This window comes from Diorhabda sublineata, chromosome 1 (assembly GCF_026230105.1).
Source record: "Diorhabda sublineata isolate icDioSubl1.1 chromosome 1, icDioSubl1.1, whole genome shotgun sequence".
Lineage (NCBI taxonomy): Eukaryota > Metazoa > Arthropoda > Insecta > Coleoptera > Chrysomelidae > Diorhabda > Diorhabda sublineata.
The window spans coordinates 30468837-30483924 of record NC_079474.1 but is presented as its reverse complement, the minus strand read 5'-3'; the positions used below and the strand labels follow the sequence as shown (position 1 = coordinate 30483924).

At 31.0% G+C, this 15088-nt stretch overlaps 1 protein-coding gene across 5 annotated transcripts in view; it reads right to left on the bottom strand.

Moving 5' to 3' along the window:
* Window positions 1–15088, bottom strand: part of LOC130442977 (diuretic hormone receptor-like) — a 216880-nt gene that overhangs the window by 115289 nt on the left and 86503 nt on the right. Inside the window, exon 1 of one of the 5 annotated variants that reach the window (XM_056777403.1) lies at window positions 7184–7408. The exons of 2 other annotated variants lie outside the window; for them this stretch is intronic. The gene's annotated coding sequence lies outside the window, so the exon portion shown is untranslated. Of the gene's footprint in view, window positions 1–7183; window positions 7409–15088 lie in introns of those variants that run through there. 2 more of the 5 variants (XM_056777410.1, XM_056777434.1) reach the window with 2 other exon arrangements.

Here is a 15088-nt window from a genome sequence, read left to right as displayed (position 1 = left end):
ATTTTAGGAAAAAAAAGAAACATTGAACTGAACCTTCGAATAATTAGATAAGAGAAAAAATTGAGTGACTGGCTGGAAATTTTATATTTATGGAATAATTATCATTATTGTGAAACACGTAAATCCGTATGAATATCTTCCTCCAGTTAAATGTAAAAATTATTCATCATTTTTCACTTCACTATACCTATTTATTGGAAAATAGTTGAAAACGAAAAGTTGTTGGAAGTTATTCGGATGTCTTAAAAGGAAAAAAGAATCATTGATCAATATCTCTGAGCAGCTATAAAACGTGGTGGAAAATATAGCTGTCAAGTAAGTGCAAAGGAAACTACCACATGAAGTGTCTCTAAATGTGAATTTAGATAAAAGTAAATATCAATTTCGAGAGAAATTTTGCTTCAACAAATCACTAGAGTAATCACTTTAGAAATATCTACACAGTGTGCGTTACTTCTATTTGCTAAAATAATACGTGTGATCTAAATTGAAAGTATGTATCTGCGAAAGGATTTCTTTTCAGGATTATAGATATACTATATGAGTTTGATGTCTATATTATGATAGATATGATCGGTTTCTGTTGTTTCATTAGAACACAATATATTTTTTCTAAGCAATAATATTATCAGCTTTGTATTTTGATAATGTTGACTGATTCTATTTGAAAGAATTTTTTCCCCTGAATTTCCTAATCCTTAAGGTGATGTGGTTGTCCTAATGCGACTCATTAAGGTCTAGTTTGTGCCCTTCTCAGACTTAACTAGGTGGAATATGCCAAGCAGTCAATTAGGGACTTCCAACTATGTAGTTCCTACTAAAAAAATCTACAAAAGTATTAGATACCGTATATTATATATATATATATATATATATATATATATATATATATATATATATATATATATATATATATATATATATTACAACGAAAAGAAAACATATTATATATCAAGTACCTTATAATAATTCAGGTGCTATTAACATAAGATGGAGATCTAAGTATTCAGAAAAAAGATTAAAAGGTCATCAAAATGAGGAAAAATCGGCAATAACTAACGAGAAAGCTGTCAATGATGAAAACAGCAATGAGAGAAACATAATTCTTCTTCATAAGTTTCAAACCATTCATGAATAATTGAATCAACGGTTAATACTTGTTTCTGAGATATGACAACTTTGGAACAAACTCAATATTCCTGTTGTAGATGATCTATTGATTGATATAATTATGAAATGGGTGAAGACCGAGATAAATCGACATGTCAATATTTTTACCTTTTGCAATAACTAATTTCCAATAAAAAGATAAAACTTAAGTTGAAGACATTCATATTGATTTTGTGAGTATCAAGTACAAATATTTCAAAAATAAATATTCTTTTATCACAATATCATCTCCAAATATCTTATTAGAGTAGGCCACGTCTGAAATTTCATCAAATTTTTTAAGAACATTTTATGATCCAACCTTTCAGTACCTAAAACGCTCAGCCTTCAATATAATTTTTCAATGTCGCTTCAACAATACTGTGTAAATTTGATATAATAACATCATTCATATACACAAAAAATCACTGTAAAGGCAAATGAAGCCATAAATAACAAGAAACGAAAAGAAGAAGATATATTTCTCAATGGGTGTCATTTGCCATGATAAAACTGGTTACAGGTTGGCAAGGAGATAGTAGCCTAAAAAGGAGTCGAAGCATATAAAATGAAAACGTATGATTTTTTCCATTAAATTGAAATATATATCGAACGAAATTATTAGGCACCGGATTTGATCCAGATAAAAAAATCTACGAGAATCTCAGAAAAAATATGATAACAAATTATTGTATTTCTATATTATATAAAGTGTGTCATATTATTAAATATTATTTTTTTAAGTCCGTTATAATATTCACTTTTTTTTCATTCATTTGCATTCATAAAGGATGTACTTTCTGGATCTGTCAAAAAACGTGAAAAAAAGTACCGTAGTGGTTCATTTTTTCACGATTTTTCGTTAAAAAAAGTGCCGCAACGTGTCATTTTTTAACGCAGTTTTAAAATGATTTTATCAAAATAGTGGGCTGTGAACGCTTTCTTTCTCATGTTAATTCGTTTCTTCGATAAACTGTCACACTTTTATTTCTTGATATTCGTTCAAGAAAGTCCTATTTGTGTCTAAAAGGAGTGTAGTATTATTATTAGTGATGAGAGTCATAGTGAAGAAAGTTTAAACTGCCCACCAGAAGATGTTGAATCAGCAGCTGCAACAACTATGAATCTTCTCACTGAGAAATCCAGGGAACATTATTTAAAGGAAAATATTTTTTTATGGATTGGCGTACTAAAAAAGGCATAAACAGCTTCACAAAAAGAATGTTACTAGCTTACTTTGAAACTAAATCCAAAATGTGGAAGTCTTCAACACTTTGGTCGACTTATTCAAAATTGAAAGGCATCCTAATAGTAAATAACGACGTAGACATAAGTAAATACTCGAAACTCATTGCAGATTTGAAAAATAAATCAGATGGATATAGACCGAAGAAATCTAAAACATTTGCCTATGAAGAAATTAATAAATTTCTGTTGCAAGCTCCAGACGATCATTATCTCATGGATAAGGTATGACAGCAAAAAATTTTAATGTAAGCAGTATTTGTATCTTCCAGGTTGCTTTAATATTCGGAATCGCAAGAGCTCTGCGGAGGGAGGAATTATATGAAATGAAGTGTAACGATATTAATAATACCGGAAATGTTTTAATTATCACTGTACTTAATACAAAAACTCAAGTTCAACATCGATTTACTGATTTATTGGTGAAATATCTGACAACTTGATAAATATTCATAAAAAATATAAAAAACTACGACCCACAAATGTCAAAATAGATCATATCTTTTTGCAGAATAGAAACGGAAAATGCGAAACCCAAGCTGTAGGTATCAATTATTTTTCAAAAATTCATTTCAATTAACTAATTGACCCAATACAAAAAACTACCATGGGCATTTCGACGCTCTTCGGAGTCTCTAATAGTAGATTCCGGTGGTGATATAATTCAACTGAAGAAGCACAGTTGCGGACGGTAACGTAGACGATTCAATAAAAAATAAAATGGAATCCGCAGTGAAAATTTTAACGGGAACAACTAGTTCGACTTCAATCAACATTGTAAATGTTCCTAGGATCCTACCAACAATCCAATAAGTACTAATACAACTATAGACGATGTTATTCCTTTGAACTCGTTAATTTCAAGTACCAATAGTAATGTAACTTCCTCTTCACTTCAAATTAATAATTCTCTCAATACATTTATTATTACGATTACAAAATAAAAATTGTTAAAAGTTTTGTCGAATTATTATAAGTCTACGGACGTAGAAAAATTTTTTGTATGAATCTCGTAAGTAAAGTAACTTTTTTTCACTCGTAGGAATTGCCATTGGTCAAACCTTCCTACTCGTAAAAAAAAAGTATTACTTTACTCACTTGTTGCATAAATAACTATTATGTTTGTTGATTTAGTGTCCATTCAGAAATTATTCCGTCTCTGAAATTACACGCCATACATATTTTAATAAGGATAATTATGTTACTAATTTTACGCCAACGAAATTATATGAACTAGACAAATTTTACTACTTATTTACAGTTATGACCGCACTAGATATTTGAAGTAATAAACATCGTTTCTGGGAAACAATGTATGGGACACGTGAATATACAGTTCGGCAAAAAAAACCCAAACACCACAAAATGAAAACAAATCCAATTTTTAGGTTTATTTGTTAATTATTTTGATTGTTATTGAGGTGATTCAATCATTAGCAAGAATGGTTTTGATTTTAAAATTTATGTGTCTAGGAAAAGACTTCAAGTACTTTGCACAGGTCAGTTGCTCTACCTAAGTGACTAAGAGAAGTCAGATTGTTGGGCTACGTGGAATCGATCCGTCGTTGAAAGAATGTTGAATTTAAATACAAGAACTACAATATGACAAATAGATGCACTGATATACCCAGATGCTTGGGAAGTGACTTCTTTGCGAATACATTTGATGCTGCCTCATATGGATAATATCATAAAGTCGCTCAATTGTAGAGAAAATCCTAGTAAGACAAATAAAGGAATCAAATCCTGTCCAGAAATTAATAAACTCCACTTTTGTATGGTTGCAGCGTGACTATCAGGAAAGGATGATAAAGTGTCTTGGAGAAATCCAGGGTACAAAATTTCATAGAACTTCTTGATTACCCTATGATCGTCATTGAAAATAAAAGATATGCTTCGGTAGCAGAAAGTCGCAATATCAATTGGAGGTGTGGCTATTGAATAACAATATTGGTGATCTTATTAAACAGTTTATTTTGATATTAGGTACTTGAATTACTCTATTATCACTAATATATACCCCTCCTCTACCACAACATTGGTCTACACGAATATTCAGTGAACAGTCCAGTCTTTTTCTATAAGTTCCTTTAGGACGCACGCTGCTTTCTCTTTCACAACTTTCGTCACGCGTTATTATATTTTCAAATAATCGCATTTAAAGTGGAAATACAAATACTTTTGTGAACTTATTGTTATTCAAATTTGGGAATTTCAGGCACCAGTTTTGTACACACTTTTCGCATGTTAAATTTTTGATATAAAATACACCACACACGTTCTTTGTTAATTCCTATAGATTCAGCTATGAAAAGAACAAGATTACTGACCGTTTCCATAGCTTCACCCGTTTTTGGCGTGGAAGAACGACTCGAACTTGAATCAACATCTTCTCGGCCATCTTGAAAGCGCTTAAGCCACTAAAAAACACGTGAACGGCATAAAAACTCATTGCCATATACATGTTTTAATAAATCATAATTTCAGTTGCAATTTCTCCAAGTTTCATATGAAATTTCACATCACATTCACATTTTTCCCGTAAAACAAAAACCAGCAGTATACAGACATGGTAGATATCGCATTCGAAAGAGTAGGCTTTAGACTAAACAGCTAGCAGTCGTCAACATTTCGCGCATCTTATTCTATAGCAGCGCTAATCTCGTTACTTAACAGCCACACTTCGTACCTAGGTAAATTGAATTTTCTCGAATACTAAATAAAATTCTTAAACTATATCGTTTATAAGCGATCTAAATTTATACCCAAATGATTAAGTTTGTCACTCTACTTTATCCCTTGATAGTAATTTTTAATTTGTAGCAGATCGTTTTAAGCTGGAAAACAAAACATCAGCTCGTGTCATTATGTAGTACGAATTTTTATTTTTTGTTGAATCCTTTGATGAAGCAAACGAGTAGCTTTTAGCATACCTCCTCAATAAAGATAAAAAATGCTTCTAACTAAAAGTTTCCTGTGAAATTGTTGGAAAGAATAATTAGATAACTCTTCTGTAAGCAGATTTAGTCGTTAAAACTGAAAAAAATATACTAATTTATGCACGGTCGTCGAATTTAGAATTAAGAAAAATCTGTCTGGGCGGAGTAATCGTCGGCAGTTTACGTTAAAATTGACGATTACAAACAGAAAAATGACTGCAAAGGAAAAAAGAAGAGGTATTTGGAAAGAAAAATGTTTTTTTTTTTTTTTCAATATTTGAAGTGCGTTTATTCAAAGGAGTTTATATGGTTTTTGTAAAATATGAATGAAATCTATAAACTTCTTATTTTTACTTAATTCCGATCCAATCAGAAGATAAAACTAAGATAGCATAAAATTCAAACATCTTAGAAACTCAATAATCTCAAGTAATGAATGATACTTAACAATTAACTCGATATTTTCGATGTGTTGGCGCAGTTGTACGTCACATCAGCTTAATACATAGATTTTGTAAACATCAAGAGCCAAAATAGTCATTTATGTAACACATGAGTAGAGTATCCTTTTTACGACATATGTCAAAGACATTTACACGCGAACAGCATACAATATTTTTTCTACTAGTGTTTAGTGGTAATTTTCTTCACGCACTATTGCGTAGAGTAAGTTTTATATTTTATTATAAGAAACTATAACTCTTTTATTGATTCCTCATAAAATATATTATATATTTATTAATATTTTGAACATTCTAATCAAGACTAGAACAAATTAATACAACAATTAACGAATTCAACTAGTAACAATACTAATATTAAAGGTGCACTTTGTGCAATAACTAAATTTGTCCTTTTCGGCATGCATAGATTCCATCTAAAAATAATTATTACTACATAAGTGGAAAACAAATGAAATGATCGCGACTTGAATCTGGGACCTCCCGCATGTAAGCCTTATACTCAAACCACAACGCTATGGAGACCTTAAAATAATTTTTTTAATGCACTACTACTCAAAGTATGTTTCTTTACGCGCTAGTGTTTATTGGTAAGTGGTACTTAAAGTGAAGTTTTAGGCACTCGAAAGTGTGTCTGAAGTATCTACTCCGTGCAGAATAATCTCATTTTCTTAGACGTGATAAAATCATTACATCGTCATGATGACAGGTCGGTTATCTGTCGAGAACCAAAAAAAAAGGTCTGATTTCTTTGTTAGGTCAAAAGCTTTCCAGAAAACCATCATTTATATGAAAAGTTGTTTTTTGTTAGAAACATTTTGCAGATATTTGCAACTTAGCAATTCATCTGGCAAGTTTATTTTCCTAGTTTGAATATATTAAATATATTGAAAAAGTTTCAGCCTTGTAGAAGTACCTTAGTTGAAGTGGCGACAAGCTCTTAGACTATAGTGTTTTTTCCTTCGGGGAAAGTAATTACCTATATTAAAATAATATGCTCCAAAATCAAAACTACCTCACTATTGACATTTATATATTGTTCTATATCACAACTTGATTGAATAAAAATACAAAAAGTCCTATGAATATTCAACATTTGGTTTCAATAGAAAAAATATTTATTCAATTATGATGAATAATACAGTGAAAATAATAATTTTTCTCTAACCGGTAATTTCTACTGTGTCAATCAATAATTATAGAATGAAGTGAAGAATTTCATAAAATCATGATCGTCTATTCCATTATACAGACTTTGACTTTCACTATAATTTTTGCGGAAAAACAAAAAATCACGTTTACATTAAAATCTTTAGAGATAAATGTATTAGTTGAAAAAACCCATCTATAACCAAAACAACATATTCATTATCATATAAATGTATTCACCTATGCTGCCAGGGAATTAGTTACCTCCAAAAGTTGAAAGTTTCTTATAATAAACCACATCACAAATTAAACAAATAGTTGAGACCGTTCATTTTATAACAACTCACATCGTACAACAGGACGGTTAACTACTGAACATGAACCAAAGAATAATAAATGAATTAAGTATTAAAGATTATTTATTATTAAATTGAGGATGGTTGCTAGGAACATCTATTCACTACTGATGTATGATTGTTTATACATTTATTATGCAATCAGTTTGACCTTTGTTTATTTAAAACATTGAGTTTATATTTAAAGCAACACAAAAATCAAAGAAAAATATTCAAATTATATTTTCTCCTATCATTATTATAGTGCTTCGTGATAATTATCCATAAACTCAAATTTTAATAACATATTATGTCTAATTGGTCGAAAAAGCGATGGTTTCATTAATGCTATAACATTTCTAGTTGTTTGAAACACACTTAATATTGGTTGCTTCCTTCTATTCAGATAGATCCATATTTTACATCAATTATTGACCAAAAAACAGAGGAAAGAACGTATTCAGTTGATGTAGCTTTTCAGAAATTGCCTGTCAAAAGTATACAAGCTTTCAACCCTATAAATGTTAGTGTTCTTATTCTCAATTCCATCTTATCAATTGTCCATTTATTTATGCTGTCTCTATTCCTTATTATCACATTCATTTTTCAACTATTTTCAATATACAGGGTCTTTCCTATAACAAAATTTCTTCAACCCACCCAATTCTAGGACTTCGCCCTTAAAAGGTGGTGACTAAAATTGAGTAACTTGAAATTCTGTAATTTTTACGCACTCCCAAAAGGAGTATTATTTCAATATTCCTGTTACATTATACGGGGGCTCAATTAGCAGCCCTGACTTCGGCTGCAGGGAAAATATAAACACCATTCATATTCTTTTTTAATAGATTGAGTGAAACACAGTAAAAATGTGAAATGTAATCCGATTCATAATGGTATAAATGCTGGAAATATGTATTATGGATTGCCGAGATATCTCGAAAAGGAGTATTTCATGAGTATATTAGCAATAATAATTTTTGTTGACTATGAATAATTGATTATGAGACTTTTCTGAAATTTGGGATGAAATAATCAGCTATAAGCAGAAATTAAAGCAAATTAATGTCATACAATCGACAAACATTTCTAAGCAACCTTAGTCGACCAATGACAAAATTAACCAATCAATTATATGCATCGTCTCGCTTTAACGAATAGTTGGAGATAAAAAGTGACTCTTTTTCTGATTTTATAATGAATAAGGCAGTGGCTCTCTCCAAACGCATTCCCACTCCAAAGCCGGGTTTACATCTGGAGAAGTCTCTTTTATTTGTTTGGTGGGGCATATCCGGAATTGTGGAACATGGAAAACTTTTGAACTTTTGTTGCAGCGAATATATCGTTTAATAGAAAGTTCATATTTAATAATATCGCAGCCTGATTGCAGTACAACTTTTCCAAAATACCTATACCAATTAAATTAAGTATTATTTTCAATGTCAATTTAATATATTTTTACTCTAACACAGTTTGCCTTTCGCGATAAATCACTTGCAATATGTAAATAAGTTCTAAGTACTAGATATCGTTTGTATGAACTGAGATCTTGTTATAAAAAAGTGATTAGTATTATTAGAAAGACGGTAATTTTTTTGTAGTTATAAAGTGGAAAAAATAATCCATATATAGAATTCTACACATTTTAAAATTTTTTTCTATTCATTATTCTAGACATCTTGACATAAGCGTTCATTATTGTTCAAATACTGTTTATACTTCACGAAATAATCGAAATTATGTTCAATTATTATGAATGATATGAAAATGATAAATAACTGAATACTAACTTGTATCATAAATATGTCCCGGAATCAGTTAATGTATCCGGTCGATCTGGTTTTTGACGGAGATTTGAATTAAACTTTGTTAAATTATAATGTCTTCCTTGAAAAGTAGAATATTGTATTTGTAGAGTTCTAATTTAGTTCCTGTTGCCTAGGGTATTATTTAGAATGCAACATTTGATACGTTAGTTGAAAACTTTTATATCAACAAAAACGGTAACGATATAAAGTTTAAAACAAAAGATATAACAATGGAAATAACAAGGCAACGAAATAAAATATTGGTTTACCTACATATTTAAAGATCGGGACACACTAGCAAAGAAAGGATCGTTGTGGGATCGTAGGGGACGAGCTCTCATGTCCTATATGAAATGAAGATTTCACCAATATTTATGCCTTTATTTTATAAGTAAGGACAATATTCTAATCTGTATTATACGTTTGACATTTGATTCCTTCGCAACTTTTTTCTAGATAATGTCTTTGTAGATGGCATTTCGGTACTGCTGGTTGGTTTGGTCATACAGTACTGGATACTTCCTGACTGCTTCAATGACCTATTCCGGTTTTATACCTGACATTATTGCGAATTCAGTAAAAAAAACAAACACTGCAAAAACTCTAAAATACTATTACAAATTCCAGCCGACACGCGTCCTGTAGCCGACTACACGATCGGAACACGATCTGTGACCATACATGTGACATAAAAAACGAAAAATGATAACGAAGTAAAAAAAAAAACGAAACTAGAAATTTTTGTATTAAGATTTCATGGGCATATTAAAAACACGTGAAATCACAAGTTGTACACAGATTTCAAATAAAATGAGCGTTTGGACTGATATAACTCGAAATAGTATTATTGGACCGCTATTCTTTGAGAAAAATCTAAGTGGTGATCCCGAATTAAATATATTCCAAAAATTTTTACTAACATGATTGAGATTCACTTCGAAACGACTTCTTGGAAACGATAACACGGGTTAAGGTGGATCAATCTTCAGCTGCCTGTAGATTCCAGAACGAGATTCAAATAACAATTTCTGAAAGTAGCGTTCAATTTTCGGTAAAAATTCCAAATTTACAAGTTAGAAGAACTTTTGATTTCTATAACTTTTTTGTTTCTTCCATGATATTTATTTAGTTGTGTAATAGATTCTAGATGTTTAATGATTGTTATAGAGCAGTTATCAAAGATTTACTCCCTCATACAAATTTTGCACGAAAGGTTTATACTAATCAGCTATTTTATTGATGAAATGCCGAAAAAGTGGAAACCACAAACCTCAGTAACTTATCAATAGCGATCCTCATGAAAATTAATATTAGGCAACTATGTGAGGAGAATAAATAATTTTCCGATTCCATAAAACTATAGGCAAATGAAACCAGTTAGATGATCGTATTTACCCACGGATCTAACGGGTCCGAAGAACAATTAACGTGTCGTTAGTTTCCGTACATTCAGATCACGATCGTGTTAACCTGATCATAGTTTCTGAGAAGTCCTCTAGTTAATGATATATTTTCTGACAGATAGCTTAGTCCAAGAGGATCAATAGAATGAAAGCTAAGTTCGCTTGACTCAGATTCCTTTTCCCATTTTATTATATTATACCAGAAACATTAAAAAAACTTCACCAATTCAGATTATGAAGTTAAATAAGCTTTAAAATGATGTAACACTCAACCCCAATTTCTATTTGCCTAGAAATTGTCCCCCTTGAACATTATTGTCATGTACCTCTGCTTATATACATTTTTTTAGGTGTTGTTTTTCCATATTTGATAATAAATATACGTTTACTGCTAATTTTGCAGCAGTATATATCTATTTTCCAAGCATCCGCGTTGCTTTTTATTATATCGACGATTCGATATTATAAATAACTGCCTCTCTGGTTTAATTTATTCAGCCATTTTATTTTATAATCAGTATTTCAGTTTATGTTTCTCCTGAAGTTTCTCATTTCTATTTAATTTGAGATTTTATATAAATCCTATGCAAATACAGAACTTTACATGTCTTTTTAGAACACCGTAGAATTCAAATGATAGTTTTGTGAGTCTTACTGTATATGCTCCATTGTTACTTTCAATATATTCAAATATTTTTTCGACTCACATCCCTTTTAAAATATCTTCCGCTCCATTTTACTATTCTCAAGCTCCCCAGTATTTTCTATTAACTTGTTCAAGTTCTTTGTCAATTTTTTTCACGTTTGGAATAACCTTTTTTTGATATTATAATTAATTCGTTGTTTGACCCTCACAGTAAGATTTGTTATTGATTTGAAGTATTTAATTAATTATTTGATTCAAATATAACCAGTTTTGATATAGAATGGAATTAGGTACTTTTGTCTGTCAATTATGTATTCAAAAGCAATCTACCAATTTCTGAATTGAATGTTATTGACTTGAAGCGGTATATGAATTTACTTTCATCAAAACACTTCACTATGTAAATTTGTAATACTTAAAACGGTTGAAGCCGGTTTTTAGCAAGACAAATGGGATAAACACAACTCTGAACTTTGAGAGTACTTGAATTCGTTTGTTTTTTTCCCTTGTTGTTTATGGAACAGACGGTTTTATTATAAAACGTATTGTTAGATGATTCGGAGATGTGAAAAACTACGTTTTGCATCATTAATTTTTCAATTAACTGACTATTCACCTCCTTTTGTTATTATATCAAGCTTCTTTGTAACACATTTTCATGCGTGTCATAACATAGTATTAGATAAGAGAATCAAAAATCTCTAATGGAACTCGTACGACCAGTTAATTTTTAGTTAAATGTGTTAGTCGCATGACAAAATATTTCTATATTTTCATTCCATTTTTGAGATACTTTTTTGGAGACCAAACTAAATTCAATCCTTGAGAATGAGTGCGGCTCCAACGACTCCCAGAATGCCTTCAATTTGTTAAAAAACATTATTCTATTCTTTTATTAAAACTATCATTTTTTCCAGTAGTAGATTGACAATGTTTGGTGCTACGACTAGATTTAAGTATACAGTGTGTCTTTGGAAGAGCCAAAGTTCATGTATACAGTATATCCAAAATAAAACAGTTTACTTACTTGTTTTATATGGAAATATAAAACATATTACTGTGCGTAATAAAACTTTAATTGAAAACTATAGAACATAAAATTTGATTCTTGGAATCCCTGCAAAACTGAAGCATTACTTCTTGGATTTGGTTTCCAACCGTCCCAGGACATTTGAAGCAAAGAATCAAAACTATAATGAAACAGAATGAAATTAATCGGTTGCTTCTTCGAAATTCAGTCTTAAAGTTGTTTTATTGCGAAACGGGAATAAGAAACTGTCTAAACCTAAGGAACACGCAGTACATTGTAGAGAAAGCTGTGAATCAATGTGTACGTTAAAGGTGGATTCGCCAAATATTCTTTTTTCTTCTGTGTATGGGAAAATAACAGAAAATATTAGTGTCGTTAGTGGATGCCCTTTAGGAGGGAGTAGGAAGTACCGTATCCAAACCATTCTATTATTCGAAAGATTTGAGACAAGGGTGCAGTTTATCACCAACATTATTTAAGGATAAGTTCATAACAACTTACTAACAACGTTTCGCAGACGACCAAGTTATAATTTGCGACGAGGACGATGCAGATTATATGCTGAGAAAATTGGACGACGAATATGTAAAATAGGATTTGAATATAAATATTTCAAAAACATTATGTATTATATACAGTGCTTTTCAGATAAAAGTATCCACCTTTAATAACATTTGTAATACTGGTATTTAGAAAAAATCCAAAAACACGTCAATTTATGTTGGAAGGGGCAAGCATTATGGCTTATTTGAACTTACTGGAAAAGCCACCTCCTCACCCCTAGCAGCATCCCCTTTATTTTTTTAAATTACTTTTCATATTTTTTATGTAAAATTTGGATACTCCTCTTTGAGCTGATTTCAAAAATGTATAATACTTGTAGGTTAAAGTGGTTAGTTTATGAGATAAACAATTTTTCTTTTAAGAGCACAAATTTTACGTATTATTTACTTTCACCTTATTTGCCTGTACTAAAATGGGTTGTACAACAGTTCAAACTCTTTAATCTTTTTAACTGTGCTATTTATTGTGAAGTTACAATAAGTGTTCAAAATGAGTACCATTCACTTCCATACAATGGTATAATCTATTTTGAAATGCCTCTCTGACATTGCTTAATACGGCTGGATTTAATTGTCGACATTCATTTTCTATCCTCTCTCGTAAATCATCCAAAGATTCTGGTTGGGTAGCAAACTTTTGTTTTTAAAAACCCCCATAAAAATAAGTCTAGGGGTGTTAAATCCGGTGACCTAGGTGGCCACTCCATCATCTGCCCCCTTCTACCTATCCAACGAGCGGGGAATGTTTCGTTTAAAAATTGTCGGACAGGCATAGCATAGTGTGGGGGAGCTCCGTCTTGTTGAAATACCAGTAAATCTTCGGAAAGGTTATCATCATTTTCTATTATTGTTGTAATACGTGGGTCAACCCCTTTCCTGAGTAACTCAAGATATGATTCACCATTTAAATTTCCGTTGATGAAGAAAGGTCCAACAATGTGGTCACCTAGGATACCACACCAAACGTTTAACTTTTGGGGATGTTGTGTATGGAATTCACGCATAATATGTGGATCACTTTCAGCCCAATATCTACAATTATGCCTACTTACTAAGCCATTTAATGACCATGAGCATTCATCAGAAAAGCAAATATTGTTTAACAATTGTGGATGGTTATTGATAATTTGCGTCATTGATTCGCAAAGCTCTAGACGACGATAAAAATCATCTTCATTCAACTCGTGCACCAACTTAACTTTGTAATGGTGGTACTTGAATTTATGTAGAACTCGGAAAACTGTAGAAGATGAAACACCGATCGCTCTACTTATTGTTGACAACGATTGGGGTTGTTGAGCCTCTAAGCTGACTTGCCCTAAAATTGCCACTTGGATTGCTTCGTTATTTACGAGTCCCTCTCGCTTATGCACTTTATTGCAAACAGACCCTGTTGTGGTAAATTTCTCCATCAGTTGAATTACATACTTATGAGTTGCATGTCTTTCGTCATGTAATTCGTTAAATATTCTAGCAGCAGCTCTTGCACAATTATTATTTTGGTAGTATAAACCTACAATTTCAATTCTTTCTTGCAAAGAGTAAACCATTTCAGAGAAACAAAATAAATAATGTATCAAATTACACTATCAATAGTGACTACAAATTCTAGTTGACAATGTCAAATTTTAATAAAAAGTAGAGTTTTTTGTTGTTTGGATTTTTTAAGTAGAATAAATAGCACAATTAAAAAGATTAAAGAGTTTGAACTGTTTTACAACCCATTTTAGTACAGGCAAATAAGGTGAAAGTAAATAATTTGTAAAAAATTTGTGCTCTTAAAAGAAAAATTGTTTATCTCATAAACTAACCACTTAAACCTACAAGTATTATACATTTTTGAAATCAGTTCAAAGAGGAGTATCCAAATTTTACATAAAAAATATGAAAAGTAATTTAAAAAAATAAAGGGGATGCTGCTAGGGGTGAGGGGGTGGCTTTTCCAGTAAGTTTAAATAAGCCATAATGCTTGCCCCTTCCAGCATAAATTGACGTGTTTTTGGATTTTTTCTAAATACCAGTATTACAAAAGTTATTAAAGGTGGATACTTTTATCTGAAAAGCACTGTATAATACATAAATAAAATCAGTTACCCCTAAACAACACAATATTAAGATAACGTTCTATTTTCATTAAAATACAAGATAAAACACCTATAAGTAAATCACCTAACATAGAATATGAAATTCCTGGTTTAAATTGTAACAAAAAATACATTGGTCATTCGAAGAGGTCACTCACCGATCGGATAACCTCTCACAAGAGTGATAGCAGTTTATATCCTGACAGATGCTTATTAGCGACACATGTCTACTATGAATGATACAATATGAATTATGAATTTGCTCTAGTTTTGACA